This window comes from Oryctolagus cuniculus, chromosome 12 (genome assembly GCF_964237555.1).
Source record: "Oryctolagus cuniculus chromosome 12, mOryCun1.1, whole genome shotgun sequence".
Classification (NCBI taxonomy): Eukaryota; Metazoa; Chordata; class Mammalia; order Lagomorpha; family Leporidae; genus Oryctolagus; species Oryctolagus cuniculus.
This window is the reverse complement of record NC_091443.1, coordinates 52,233,467-52,247,656: the sequence shown is the minus strand read 5'-3', so window position 1 is coordinate 52,247,656 and position 14,190 is coordinate 52,233,467. Positions and strand designations below refer to the sequence as shown.

Sequence of the window (14,190 nt, the reverse complement as noted above, 5' to 3'; positions counted from 1 at the left end):
AGACTTTTCACTTTTGTTGTTGTTATAACTCTAATTATTTATGTGAAAATTTTGATCTTGTTAATGTTGACATAATTACTTATCTATTTGATGTATAATGGTTTCAGGAAAATAATCCTAATATTATTAGTAATAAATAAGTATTGTACACAAATACAAAAACAAAATTTTGTTATCTCACTTAGACCACATCACAGCCCCATAAGGTACTTTTACAGACTGAACAAACAAGGGAACTGAGGTACCTAAAAGGTAATTGACAGGGCCGGCACTGTGCTGTAGCGGGTAAAGTTGCCACCTGAAATGCCAGCATCCCATATGGGCACCGGTTCAAGTCCCAGCTGCTCCACTTCCAATCCAGCTCTCTGCTATGGGCTGGGAAAGCAGTAGAAGATGGCCCAAGTCCTTGGGACCCTGCACTCACATGGGAGGCTTGAAAGAAGCTCCTGGCTCCTGGCTTTGGATCAGCCCAGCTCCAGCCGTTGCGGTCATCTGAGGAGTGAACCAGCAGATAGAAGACCTGTCTGTCTCTGTCTGTCTGTCTGTCTGTCTCTCTCTCTCTCTCTCTGCCTCTGCCTCTCTGTAACTCTTTCAAATAAATAAATAAATCTTAAAAAAAAAAAAAAAAAAAAGTGGGGCCAGCGCTGTGGCACAGGGGGTTAATGCCCTGGCCTGAAGCACCAGCATCCCATATGGGCACCGGTTCTAGTCCCGGCTGCTTAACTTCCAGTCCAGCTCTCTGCTATGACCTGGGAAAGCAGTAGAAGATGGTCCAAGTCCTTGCGCCCCTGCACGCACATGGGGGACCTGGAAGAAACTCCTGGCTCCTGGCTTCAGACCAGCCCAGCTCCAGCCATTGCAGCCAATTGGGGAGTGAACCATCAGATGGAAGAACTCTCTCTCTCTGCCTCTCCTCACTCTGTGTAACTCTGACTTGCAAATAAAATAAATAAATCTTAAATTTTTTTAAAAAAATGTAATTGACATCCCTAATGACAAACACCTAGTAAGTAGGTGGTACCTTCTAGATACAAACCCAGAAAGTCTGAGTCCTTCCTAAGGCCTAGCCATTGTTCTACACAGCCAGACATTTAGTTCCTGTATAATTCCTACCTACTGTTAGAAACCAATAACAGCATTTTACAGACTGTTAGTTACAACTACATCAAAAAAAAATCATTCTACTTAATATACTCTAATTGGTGACTTTGCTAATTGCTGTTATCTGTTTACTGGTATGATTCAAAGTTTTTATAATGATAGATAAATGTCACTAAACTTTTCTAATTATGATTCCAGATGATCAAACTCTTTCTAGTTTATTAGCTAAAATGTGGGGTTTCAGAAGAAATGAAGAAAGCAATGGATGTCATTACATTGAGCTGAGGAAAGATCACCTGGTGTTCTTCTGCCCTCCAGAGGCCACTTTGACTCTAGGCTGGGGCTAAGGGCCTGGTTAGGGTTTGAAGGTACCAGAGAAATCTAACCTGAACAAAGGGCATCTGGGAAGGTCAAGTTGATTCCTAACCATTCTACAATGTGCATCCACTCCAGGACGGATCTGAAAACCCAAATCCCATCTGCACTCCAACCAACCCATCTTTTCTTTTCTTTTTTTTCTTTTTCTTTTTTTTTTTTTTTTGGACAGGCAGAGTGGACAGTGAGAGAGAGAGACAGAGAGAAAGGTCTTCCTTTGCTGTTGGTTCACCTTCCAATGGCTGCTGCGGCCTGCAGCGCCAGTACACCAGGTTCTAGTCCCAGGCGGGGTGCCGGATTCTGTCCCGCTTGCTCCTCTTCCAGTCCAGCTGTCTGCTGTGGCCCGGGAGTGCAGTGGAGGATGGCCCAAGTCCTTCGGCCCTGCACCCACATGGGAGACAGGAGAAGCACCTGGCTCCCGGCTTCGGATCAGCATGGTGTGCCGGCTGCAGTGGCCATTGGAGGATGAACCAACGGTAAAAAGGAAGACCTTTCTCTCTGTATCTCTCTCTCTCACTGTCCACTCTGCCTGTCAAAAAAAAAAAAAAGATGGGCTGGTTAAAGGTTTGATGAGGAATAGGAGATTGGCACAGTCTAGGACTATCTCCCTACAAAACACTATTCAATTACAAATGGAAAAATGGTGACTTCTTAGTGGAGAAGTTTGGCAAATATCAAGTTGACCAGTTGACCAAGATTAACATCACTAGCAACAAGTTAGGTTGACATAGTGCAATGAGAAGAGCACAGTACCTTTTGGGGAGTACCCCTATCAACAAATCATGGCCTGGGCCAGCACTGTGACGCAGCAGGTTAAGCCACTGCCTGCAATGATGGCCTCCCATGTGGATGCCAGCTTGACTCCCAGCTGCTCCACTTCCAATCCATCTCCTTGCTAATGCATCTGGGAAATCAGTGAAAGATGGCCCAAGTGCTTGGACCTCTACACCCACACAGGAGCTCTGGATGAAACTCCTGGCTTCAGCCTGGCCCAGTCCCAGTCATTATGGCCATTTGGGGAGCGAACCAATAGACGGAAGATCCTCTCCTTCTCCCTCTTCCTCTTCCTCACCCTACCCCTTCCCCTTCCCCTTCCCGTCTCCCTCTCCCTCTCCTTCTTGCTTTTCTCTGCCTTTCAAATAAAAATTAAAAAATCTTAAAAAAAAATCTTAAAAAAAAAAAAAAAAACACCACAATGCATGACCTGAGTCTGGAACACAGGGAAAGGCATCAGAAAAACCCCAATTTAGAGTACTTACTGAATGAAAATATACACTTTTTAAAACTGCCAAGGTTTGGGTTACCATCGTGTCATAGCAGGTAAAGCCACTACCTGCAATGCCAATATCACATATGGGTGCCAATTCATGTTCCAGCTGCTCCACTTCCAATCAAGCTCCCTGTTAGTGTGCCTGGGAAAGCAGCGGAGGATAAACCAAGTATTTAGTCCCCTTCACCCACATGGGAGACCCAGAAGAAGCTCCTGGCTCCTGGCTTTGGCCTAGCCCAGCCCCAGCTGTTTCAGCCATTTGGGGAGTGGACCAGTAGATGGAAGATCAATCGATCTCTCTCTCTCCCGCCCTCCCCCCCTTCTCCCCCCCCCCTTTTTCTCTTTCTCTCTTTCTCTCTTTCCGACTCTTTCAAATAAATAAATCTTTTAAAAAACTGCCAAGGTCATGAGAAACACAGAAACATTAAGCAACTATTCTAGATTGAAGAAGACTAAAGAGACATGATAACTATAGGCAAAGTGAAACTGGATTGAATTCCAGACCAGAAAGAAGAGAGAGTGGGACAGCTGGAAAAATTTGAAATGTCTGTGGATTAGATAATAGTGTTATACTAATATCAATGTTGACTTCCTGATTTAGGTTGATTACATTATGAATATTATATAGGGATGTGCCCTTGTTCGGGTGAAATACATTATGGTATATGAGGTCACTCTTCCCTTCAAATAAATAAATAAATCTCTTTTTAAAAAAATATGAAGTAGCTTAATGAGTTAAAAAAAAAAAGAACCAACAATATACTACTTACAAGAAACACACTTCACAAAAAAAGATATACACAGACTTAAAGAGAAAGGATGGAAAGAGATATCCCATGCAAATGGAAGCCAAAAGTGAGCAGGAGTAGCTATATTTGTATCACACAAGGTTGGCTTTAAAGGGCAGGTGCTTGGTCTAGCAGTTAAGATACCCATTAAGTTACCCTTGGAGCTGGCACTATGGCATAGCAGGTAAGGCCGCCATCTGCAGTGCCAGCATCCCATATAGGCAATGGTTTGAGTCCCAGCTACTCCACTTCCAATCCAGCTCCTTACTGGATTTCCCTTGCCTGGGAAAGCAGTAGAAGATGGCCCAAGTCCTTGGGCCGCTGCACTCACATGGGAGGCTTGAAAGAAGCTCCTGGCTCCTGGCTTTGGATCAGCCCAGCTCCAGCCGTTGCGGTCATCTGAGGAGTGAACCAGCAGATAGAAGACCTGTCTGTCTCTGTCTGTCTGTCTGTCTGTCTCTCTCTCTCTCTCTGTAACTCTTTCAAATAAATAAATAAATCTTTTTTAAAAAGATGCCTTTACATCAGAATTTTGGAGTTTACCCAGCTTCACCCCTGATTTCAGCTTCCAGCTAATGCAGACCCCTGGAGGGCAGCAATGATGGCTCAAGTGATTGGATTCCTGTTACCTATGTGGTAGCCTCAGCTCTTAGCTCGGGAAGTTGTGGACACTTGGGAAATCCTCTCTCTCTTCTCCTTTCTCTGCCTTTCAAATACATTAAAAAAAAAAAAAAAAAAAGAGGGGGGTGGCCAGTGCTGTGAGCGTCTGCCCCTCTTCAGATTTAGTTCTCTGCTATGGCCTGGGAAAGCAGTGGAAGATGGCCCAAGTCCTTGCTTGGGCCTCTGCACCCACATGGGAGACCTGGAAGAAGCTCCTGGCTCCTGGCTTCAGATAGGCACAGCTCCGGCCATTGCAGCCACCTGGGAAGTGAACCAGCAGATGGAAGACCTCTCTCTTTCTCTCCACCTCTTCCTTTCTCTCTCTGTAACTCTTTCAAATAAATAAATCTTAAAAAATAAAAATAAAAAAGAAATAAATATAGAAGGAAGAAATGGAAGGAGGGAGGGAAGAGAGAGAACCCCTCCGGACTCATTCTACAAAGGCAACACTACCTTTGTAACAAAACCAAACAACAACAAAAACTATAGACCAATATCTCTAGTAAACAAAGATGTAAAAATTCTCATAAAATAATAACAAATTGAATTGAACAGCACATTGAAAAGATCACTCACCATGATCAAGTGGGATATTTCAGAAACACAAGGATAGTTGAACATACACAAATCAATAAATGTAATAAATTACATCAACAAAATGACGAATAAAAATCACATGGTCATCTTAACAGAAGGCAGACAAGGCATTCAGCAAAATTCAACATCCAAGGCCAGTGTGTGGCATAACTGGTAAAACCACCGCCTGCAACATCAGCATCCCATATTGGCACTGGTTCATGTCCCTGCTGCTCCACTTCCAATCCAGCTCCCTGCTAATGGCCTGGGGAAAGCAGTGGAAGATGGCCCAAGTATTTGGGCCTCTCCTCCATGTAGGAGACCTGGATGAAGCTCCTGGCTCCTGGTTTCATCCTGAGCTAGCCCTGGCCATTACAGCCATCTGGGAATGAACCAGCAGATGGAAGATCTCCTCTGTCTCTCCCTTTCTCTCTGTAACTCTGTCACATACATAAATTTCAACATCCTTGCCGGCGCCGCAGCTCACTAGGCTAATCCTCCACCTTGCGGCGCCGGCACACCGGGTTCTAGTCCCGGTCAGGGCACCGGATTCTGTCCCGGTTGCCCCTCTTCCAGGCCAGCTCTCTGGTGTGGCCAGGGAGTGCAGTGGAGGATGGCCCAAGTGCTTGGGCCCTGCACCCCATGGGAGACCAGGAGAAGCACCTGGCTCCTGCCATCAGATCAGCGTGGTGTGCCGGCTGGGGCAGCCATTGGAGGGTGAACCAACGGCAAAAAGGAAGACCTTTCTCTCTGTCTCTCTCACTGTCCACTTTACTTTGCCTGTCAAAAATAAAAAAAAAAAAATTAAAAAAAAATTTCAACATCCATTCATAATTTAAAGAAAAAAATCCTGAACAAGGGGCCAGCATTGTGGCATGGCAGATTAGGCCTCCGCTGGCAACACTGGCATCCCATTTCAGATTACTGGTTGGTGTCCCAGCTGCTCCACTTCCAGTCCAGCTTTCTGTCAATTTGCCTAAGAAGGCAGTGGAGTTAGTGCAAGTGCCTTGGTCCCTGCCACCCATGTGGGAAATCCAAATACAGTTCCTGACTCTTGGCTTCAGCCTGGCCCAAACATGGCTGCTATGGCCATTTAGGGAGTAAAATAGCAGACAGAAGATCTCCTGTCACTCTGCCCTTCAAATAAATAAATCTTTAAAAATAAAAATAAACGGGGCTGTTGTTGTGGCACAATGGGTTTAAACTACCTCCTGAAACACCAGCATCCCATATCAGAGCACTGGTTCAAATCCCTGCTGCTCCACTTCTGATTCATTGCCCCCAAAAGGGCCTGGGAAGGCAGTAGAAGATGGCCCAAGTTCTTGGACCCCTGCTACCCATGTAGGAGACCCAGATGGAGTTCCTGACTCAGCTTTGCCTTGGCCTAGCCCCAGCCATCCATTTGAGGAGTAAACCATAAGATGGAAGATCTCTCTCTCTCTCTCTCTCTCTCACACACACACACACAGAGCGAGAGAGACAGAGACAGAGAGAGAGAGAGACTTTCTCTCTGCCTCTCAAAATTTTAAATGGGCATACTTGTACATCAGTACAGACTCACGGGTCCCTATTTTAGTCAGTGGATTATTATGTTCTATCTTTATTAATTTGGAGACTCAAATTGCCCCAGAATTGGCTAGTGAGAGAAGCAGGGTACCTTCTTACCCTGACTTACATGTACATTACTAGCCAAGGGACCTTGTACTCTGAAATTTCCTCACTCTAAAGTAAAAACAGACTGTGCATCTGAACAGCCCATGTACCCAACTGCAAAATATGCGGGGCAAAGGGCAATACAACGTAAGAGAACCAAAGATGAGAAAGTAGGAAAAGGCTATGAACCGTAAGTGGGAAAATCTCCCTGGTTCCTCTCTTTGGGTTTCAGCAATACAGGGTAATCTAAGACAAATGTCACCAGAAAGGATGCATCTTCAGGCTCTGCTACAATCTGCTGTTTGAAATCAGGAACAAAGAGTCTTAGTTCACTGTGAAACAACTTCTGGCTTCTTGTTCTTGTTGTTGAGACTTCTTTTTCCATAAACTCACAATGCCAATGCTTAGTTCACTTTCTATTTGGCCTACCTAAACCTCCATGATAAGAATAAACTAACAACAATAAGAAATAGAAATTCGCCCATACTTTGTACAATACAAAAGAAATTATAATAAAAGACCAGGCTACCTTCTCTTATTCTTATCCTGTGTCGTGGGATATATTTCAAATAAACACTTCTTATTTATGGAAAGAATTCCTCTCAATCAACAATGAATTCTATTTTCTGTCTCCTGAATAACAGCCATAAGATCTCCAGGAAGCCAAAAACATAACTTATATTAAATAACTTAAAACAGAAAACTCTGTCAAAGAAGTAGGGTTTTTTTTTTCCTTATATAGAGAGCTGTCACCTTTAGAAGTGGCACTGAATACCTCCAGAATGTTCAAAATGTGACAAATAAAGTCAACACATGCCATTAAGGAAGAGAAAGCAAAATGGAGAGCTTAACCACAGCCTGAACAATGGAACTAAATATGTAAGAGGTTAGAAATGCAAAGGTTGAAACTCAGAGAAATGAAGCAGGTTGGACATGGTTTATCCAGCAAGTATTGTTCAGGGAAGAGACATATCAGCAGTACTAGTTTCTGATAAGATAGTCTACTTTGGGAGCAGCACTGTCGCATAGCAGGTAAAGTCACCACTTGCAGTGCTGGCATCCCATTTTGGTGCCAGTTTGAGTCCCAGATGCTCCACTTCCCATCCAGTTCCCTGCTAATGTGTCTGGGAAAGCAGCGGAAAATGGCCAAGTCCTTGGACCCCTGTGCCCAGGGTGGGAGACCCAGAAAAAGCTCCTGGCCCCTGGCTTTGGATCAGCCCAGTTCCAGCCATTGCAGCCATTTGGGGAGTGAATCAGTAGATAGACGATCTCTCTCTCTCTCTCTCTCTCTCTCTCTCTCTCTCTCTCTCTCTCTTCCTCTGCCTCTCTGTAATTCTGCCTTTCAAATAAAATAAATAAATCTTAAAAAAAAAAAATTGTCTACTCTGACCAGTTTCCGACACAACTAAATACCTAGACCTCCCAAACTAAGAACTATTCCCTGGTTGATTTCAACAACACAGGACAAAATTACACAAAGCCTCTCTGAGCAGCAATCAGCTTTGAGTGACACCACTATTTCTTCATGCCCCCATCAAATTGCAGTTGAAGTGTTAGAAATGAAGTTCAGTGGAGTTACTTAAGCTGTTCTGGGAAGGTTAAAGGATGGGAAGAAAATCACATGTTATACTAAGAACACAAGAGGTGAGTTTAAGAAAGAAGGGTAACCAACAATGTCAAAAGCCATGGAGAAATCTAAGAGAATGAGGGCTCAGAAAGATCCACCACAACTTACAATTAGAAGAGAACTGCTTTCGGTGATCAGAATGAGTGACAGGGACAGGGGCTGAGGGAATAGCAGAGGTCAAGAGACCAGAACAAGGAGTGACTGTACACTGAGAAAATGGAATTTTGTCCTTAAACATGTAACAGTAAAAGGATGAGAAAAATAGAATAAAAGTTACAGCAAGGTCATTGAAGGCTTTTTGGTTTTGGAGGTTTTGGTTGGTTTGAAGCAAGGGAAAGAAAAATGATGTCCACATGCAGAGGAGAAAGAGGAAATTAAAGATACTTAAGCTAGGGGCTGGTGCTGTGGCACAGCAAGTTAAAGCCCCACAGGCAGTGCCAGCATCCCATATGGGCACTGGTTTGAGTCCCAGCTGCTCCACTTCTGATCCGCCTCCCTGCTAATGTGCCTGGGAAAATAGCAGAAGATGGCCCAAGTCCTTGGGCCCCTGCTCCCACGTGGGAGACTAGAAATAAGCTCCTGGCTTCAGACTGGCTCAGGTCCAGCCATTGTGGTCATTTGGGGAGGGAACCAGGAGATAGAAGATCTCTCTCCCTCTCTGTCTTTCCCTTTCTCTCTCTGTAACTCTACCTTTCAAATAAATAAATAAAACAAAACAAAACAAAACAAAAGAGTAGATTACAGTGGCCGGTGTTTGGTGTAGTCATTAAGGCACCACTTTGTATATCCACACCCCATACCTGAGTACCTGGGTTTGAGTCCCTGCTCTGCTTCCAATACAGTTTCTTGGTGATGGGCACCCTGAGAAGTAGAAGGTGTTGGCTCAAATACATGGGTCTGTGCTGCCCACCTGGGATGTAGTTCCTGGCTCTTGGCTTTGGCCTGGGCCAGCCCTGGAATAAACCAAAGGATGAAATAACACTTTCTTTCTCCTTCCCCCCTCCCCCTACTCCCTCCCCTCCCTCACCCTCCTGCTCTGCCTATCAAAGAAATAAAACAAATGAATGAAACAAGAGTGACTATAAAAGGGACTGGTGCTGTGGTGTAGTAGGTTAAGCCTTCACCTGCAATGTCAAAATCCCATATGGGCACCAGTTCATGTCATAGGTGCTCCTCCTCCAATTCAGCTCTCTGTTAATGGCCTGGGAAAGCAGTAGAAGATGAACCAAGTGCTTGGGCCCCTGCACCCACATGGGAGACATGGAGGAGACTCCTGGATCCTGGCTCCAGCCATTGTGGCCATTTGGGGAGTGAACCATAACTCTGCCTCTCAAATAAATAAAAAAAGTTTTTTTAAAAAAAGTGAGTACAAAACAGAAAAGACTTAGAACTGAAGAGTTAAAATTGTATATGTGCGGGTGTAAAAAGTTAAGCTTAAGCTTACAGGTTTAAACCTTCCTGGTGCAGCTGTGAAAATAAGACAGAGTGAAGTAGCACCTTGACAGTAGGGACTCCATTTTGGAGCACTTGAGACTCCATTCTGGGAAAGCACCCCCCCACCGTGAGACTCTGGTCTGAAACTATGATCTCAAATAGTCGGACAATAGCAGTGCACTAGATCACCCTTGGCAGAGCACAAAAACCCCCTAGCATGATTGCTCAAGCTTAAAAGTAGAAATGTTGCACCTGGGTTTTTTGGGCTAATAATGAAGATGTGATTTGTCTATGTCTTAAGATCATAATTGCTGATTGTAAGATTTTAGCAACTGCTTAGCAACCATGTATTCTCTCCCCTCTCCCGATTTTGCGGTTTTTGCCTTTATAAACCCTATACTTTAGTTCCTCGAGGCTCCTCTGTTCTTGTATGTTCAGAGAGCCCCAACATGTTGGATCAATAAATCTTTAACCCCTTGCTGGTTGCATGAGAGAAAGTCTCTTGGAGTCATTCCTCGGGTGGTGGGCGTTTTCGGACCCTAACAGAACTATGTAAACTTTACATGTAATGGAGACCTAAATTTGTATATATGAAATGCATGAAGTTTGTATTCCTTAAATCAAATTTAAAAACAGAGGCCAGAGCTATGGTACAGCAGGTTAAAGCCCTGGCCTGCAGTTCTGGCATCCTATATGGGTGCCGGTTCAAGTCTTGGCTGCTCCACTTCCAATCTAGCTCCCTACTAATGTGCCTGGAAAAGAAGCAGAGGATGGCCCAAGTACTTGGGCCCCTGCACCCATGTGGAAGACCCAGAAGAAGCTCTCTGGCCATTGCGGCCATTTGGGAAGTGAACCAGTGATGGAAGACCTCTCTCTGTCTTTCAAGTACATAAATCTTTTTTAAAAAAATTTTAAATATAGAAATATGACACACCTCACTTCTCGGCCTTTTGGTTAAGATCAAGTGTAGTATTTGTTCTTATCAGAAATATGTCACAAAGCCAGCAGTTAGCAGACATTTGAATAAATTGATCACATGCACACACACACTGCCAAGTATAGAGAGAGACAGTTCATCAATAATAAAAAAAAAAATCTCTCATCACGTGTACAAATTTCTACGTATCACTCTGGCACTGGTAGTAGACAAGTAGAATCCAAAGATAGAAGGGGATAAATCACTATTCAGTGTGACCTGGAGGCTTTTCCCAGTGGTCCTAGAGGAAAGGGCAAGAGCTCTGGGGGACCCGAGTTTGTACTTGTAAGGATAGCCCCAGTGTTGGATAGACTTTGGAACATAGGCTGGGCAAGAATTTAACAGTAGCCAGGGGCGCCGGATTCTGTTCCAGTTGCCTCTCTTCCAGGCCAGCTCTCTGCTGTGGCCCGGGAGTGCAGTAGATGGCCCAAGTCCTTGGGCCCTGCACCCCATGGGAGACCAGGATAAGTACCTGGCTCCTGCCATCGGATCAGCGCGGTGTGCCAGCCGCAGCACGCTGACTGTGGCGGCCATTGGAGGATGAACCAACCGAAAGGAAGACCTTTCTCTCTGTCTCTCTCTCTGTCCACTCTGTCTGTCAAAAATAAAAAATTAAAAATTAAAAATTTTTTAAAAATTAGAAAAAAGAGTAGCCAGAAAAATAAATTGGTATGAGCTACATTTATCAATGCTTTCTCACAAATTGATCAATGTATCTTCAAATCTGTGAATTGTTAAACCTTTTGTTGCCTCTTCTTCATGAGGCTATTTGTAACCATCAGCTCGTCTTACCACACCATTCACCCACAAGATTCAGGCAGTTGCATAGTTTGTCATTGCATCAAGACTGGCAGTGTCAAAAATATTTTGCTATCTCATCTCTCCCACAAATGCCAGTGCTGTATCTCTACCTTTCTTCAAGGAAATAATCAGCCAAGGATTGGCCACTGTCACTGCAAATTCAATATATTCAAAACCAAACTTGACACCTTTCCAAACAAAAATCCTCTCCACTTCTGTAACACTCAAGGTCCATTCAGAAGACAGAAAACATACCAATTATTTGAACCGAGAGAATTTAATATAAAGAAGTAAATAGATATAAAGTTGTCAACTATGTAACTGAAAAGATTAAAAGAGAACTTTAGGGGGTAGGCATTGTGGCACAGTGTGCTAAGCCAACACTTGGGACACCTGTATCTCCTACTGGAGTATCAATTCAGGTCCTGGCTACTCTACTTCCAATCCAGCTTCCTACTAATGTGTCTGGGAAGAAGCAGATGGCAACCCAAGTACTTGGATTTCTGCCACTCACATAGACCCGGGTGGAGATCCAAGCTCCTGGCTTCCACTTGACCCAGTTCTGGCTGCATAAGCATTTAGGGAGTGAAACAGTGGATGGAAGATCAAGGTCTCTATGTCTGTGACTCTGTCTTTCAAATAAGTAAATAAATAAATATTTTAAAGAGAGAGAGAGAGAAGACTCTAAAGGACCACAGAAGTAACAACTGCAGAAAGCAGCTACCACTCCTAAGGAGAGGAAGGTAGATTTATTAGGACTTGGAAACTTAGAGAAGGGTCCCCCACAGAACTGAAACTCAATAACCTGAGGAGGGGGCACCAGCCACCATGTACTGATATCTCGGGGGTGCGGGGTACATGACAAGACTGGTTCTGCAAATGTTGGCAAACTTGAAAAGGAGATGGCAGCTACTGCTGCAACAAGCACTGCTGGTGTAAGAAGTGCTGTGGGGATGCTGCTCACGGGAAATGCAATTAAAGAGGAAGCCCACTTGGAATGAACAGGAGAGAGCAACTCTCTTCTCCCTCCTCTAGCTTCTGAGTCTCTCTCTAGCACCCCTCATTAGCAGAGTTGAACAGGCAGCCAGCTGGTGAGGCAGAATACCAGCCCCAACATCCCAGAGCCGTTGGGTTTGGAGCTAAGAGACAATAACTTCACAACTGACACAGCTTCCTAACTGTATTACCCCGAGTTTAGCCAAGAAACAGAACCACTCAGCTGGCACTGCGGCTCACTAGGCTAATCCTCTGCCTGCGGCGCCAGTACTCGAGTTCTACTCCCGGTTGGGGCGCCAGATTCTGTCCTGGTTGCTCCTCTTCCAGTCCAGCTCTCTGCTGTGGCCCGGGAGGGCAGTGGAGGATGGCCCAAGTGCTTGGGCCCTGTACCCGCATGGGAAACCAGGAGGAAGCACCTGGCTCCTGGCTTTGGATCGGTGTAGTGCTGGCCATAGCGGCCATTTGGGGAGTGAACCAATGGAAGGAAGACCTTTCTGTCTCTCTCTCTCTCTCTCACTGTCTAACTCTGCCTGTCAAAAAAAAAGAAAAAAAAGAAAGAAAAGAAAAAAAAGAAAGAAACACAACCACTCAAAGTATTTCAGAGGAATTTTACTACAAGGATTTTGTACATGGTAATAGGAGAGCTAAGAAGCCAAACAGGACATGGTGAAGCAATCAGAAATTGGCAACAGCAGGCAGCTACTACCTTCTAGCCTAGATGGATAATGGGAGTCATGGGATTACAAGAGCCCAGAATCTAAGGGCATCCAGAGGGCACCAGAATCATGGCAAGGTGCACATGCAGGGAACTGGGATCACGGAGAGAAAGGCTGCCAGGCCAAGGAGGAGGAGCTGCAGCTGCCAGGAATGGAATAGAGGAAGCAGAGAGAGTGGGAGAAATGCCCTGGATTCTCTCTGCTCCCTCTCCACATTCTTTTGCCAGGTACTTTCATCGCCAGAACCCATCCAGAAGCCAGAGGACAGGCGAACCTGGGCAATGAAGTTTCCATGCAGTACAAGAGAGAGAGCAGAAGGGCAGAAAGGGGGCCAGTTCTGTGGCATAGCAGGTTAAGCTGCCACCTGAAGCACCGGCATCCCCTAAGGGTATTGGTTTGATTCCTGGGTCCTTCATTTCAAATCCAGCTCCTTACTAATGTGCCTGGGAAAGCAGCAGAAAATGGTCCAAGTGATTGGGCCCCAGCACCCACGTGAGGGACCCAGAAGAAGCTCTTGGCTCCTAGCTCCAGCCTGGCCCAGCTCCAGCCATTGCAGCCATTTGGAGAATGAACTAGCAGCTGGAAGATTCTCTCTATCTCTCTGTAACTCCGCCTTTCAAATAAAACAAATAAATCTTTAGGAGAGAGATCAGAAAGGGATCTGAGAGCATTCAGGAAAATAAATGACCAGTTCACTAATGTATTCATTTGGGTCAGTGGCACCACCATTTTCCAAACTTCCCTGCTCAAAATCCCTAACACCTTTAGTTTCCTCAACTCCAAGTCCCACATTGTTAGTCACATGATCTGCATTTTTTCTTTAAGATTTATTTATTTATTTGAAAGGCAGAGTTACAGAGAGGCAGAGGCAGAGAGACAGAGGTCTTCCATTTGCTGGTTCACTCCCCAAATGGCTGCAAAGGCTGGAGCTGGGCTGATCTGAAGCCAGGAGCCAGGTCTCCTATGCAGGTGCAGGGGCCCAAGCACTTGGGTCATCTTCTACTGCTTTCCCAGACCATAGCAGAGAGTTGGTTGGGAAGTGGAGCAGCCAGGACTGAAACGGGCGCCCATACAGGATGCCAGCACTGCAGACGGTGGCTTCACCCATTACGCCACAGCACCAGCCTCTACCAATTACTTTTAAAATGATGTATAGGGGCCAGCACTGTGGCAAAGTGAGTAAAGCAACTAACCGCCTGTAATGCTGGCATCCCATA

The 14,190-nt window shown here is 45.0% G+C and overlaps 1 long non-coding RNA gene and 1 pseudogene across 1 annotated transcript in view; one reads left to right on the top strand and one right to left on the bottom strand.

Annotated features, from left to right (window-relative positions):
* Positions 1-14,190, bottom strand: part of LOC138844649 (uncharacterized) — a 103,233-nt gene that overhangs the window by 82,004 nt on the left and 7,039 nt on the right. The gene's annotated exons all lie outside the window — the stretch shown is intronic.
* Positions 10,419-10,535, top strand: LOC127484076 (U2 spliceosomal RNA; annotated as a pseudogene).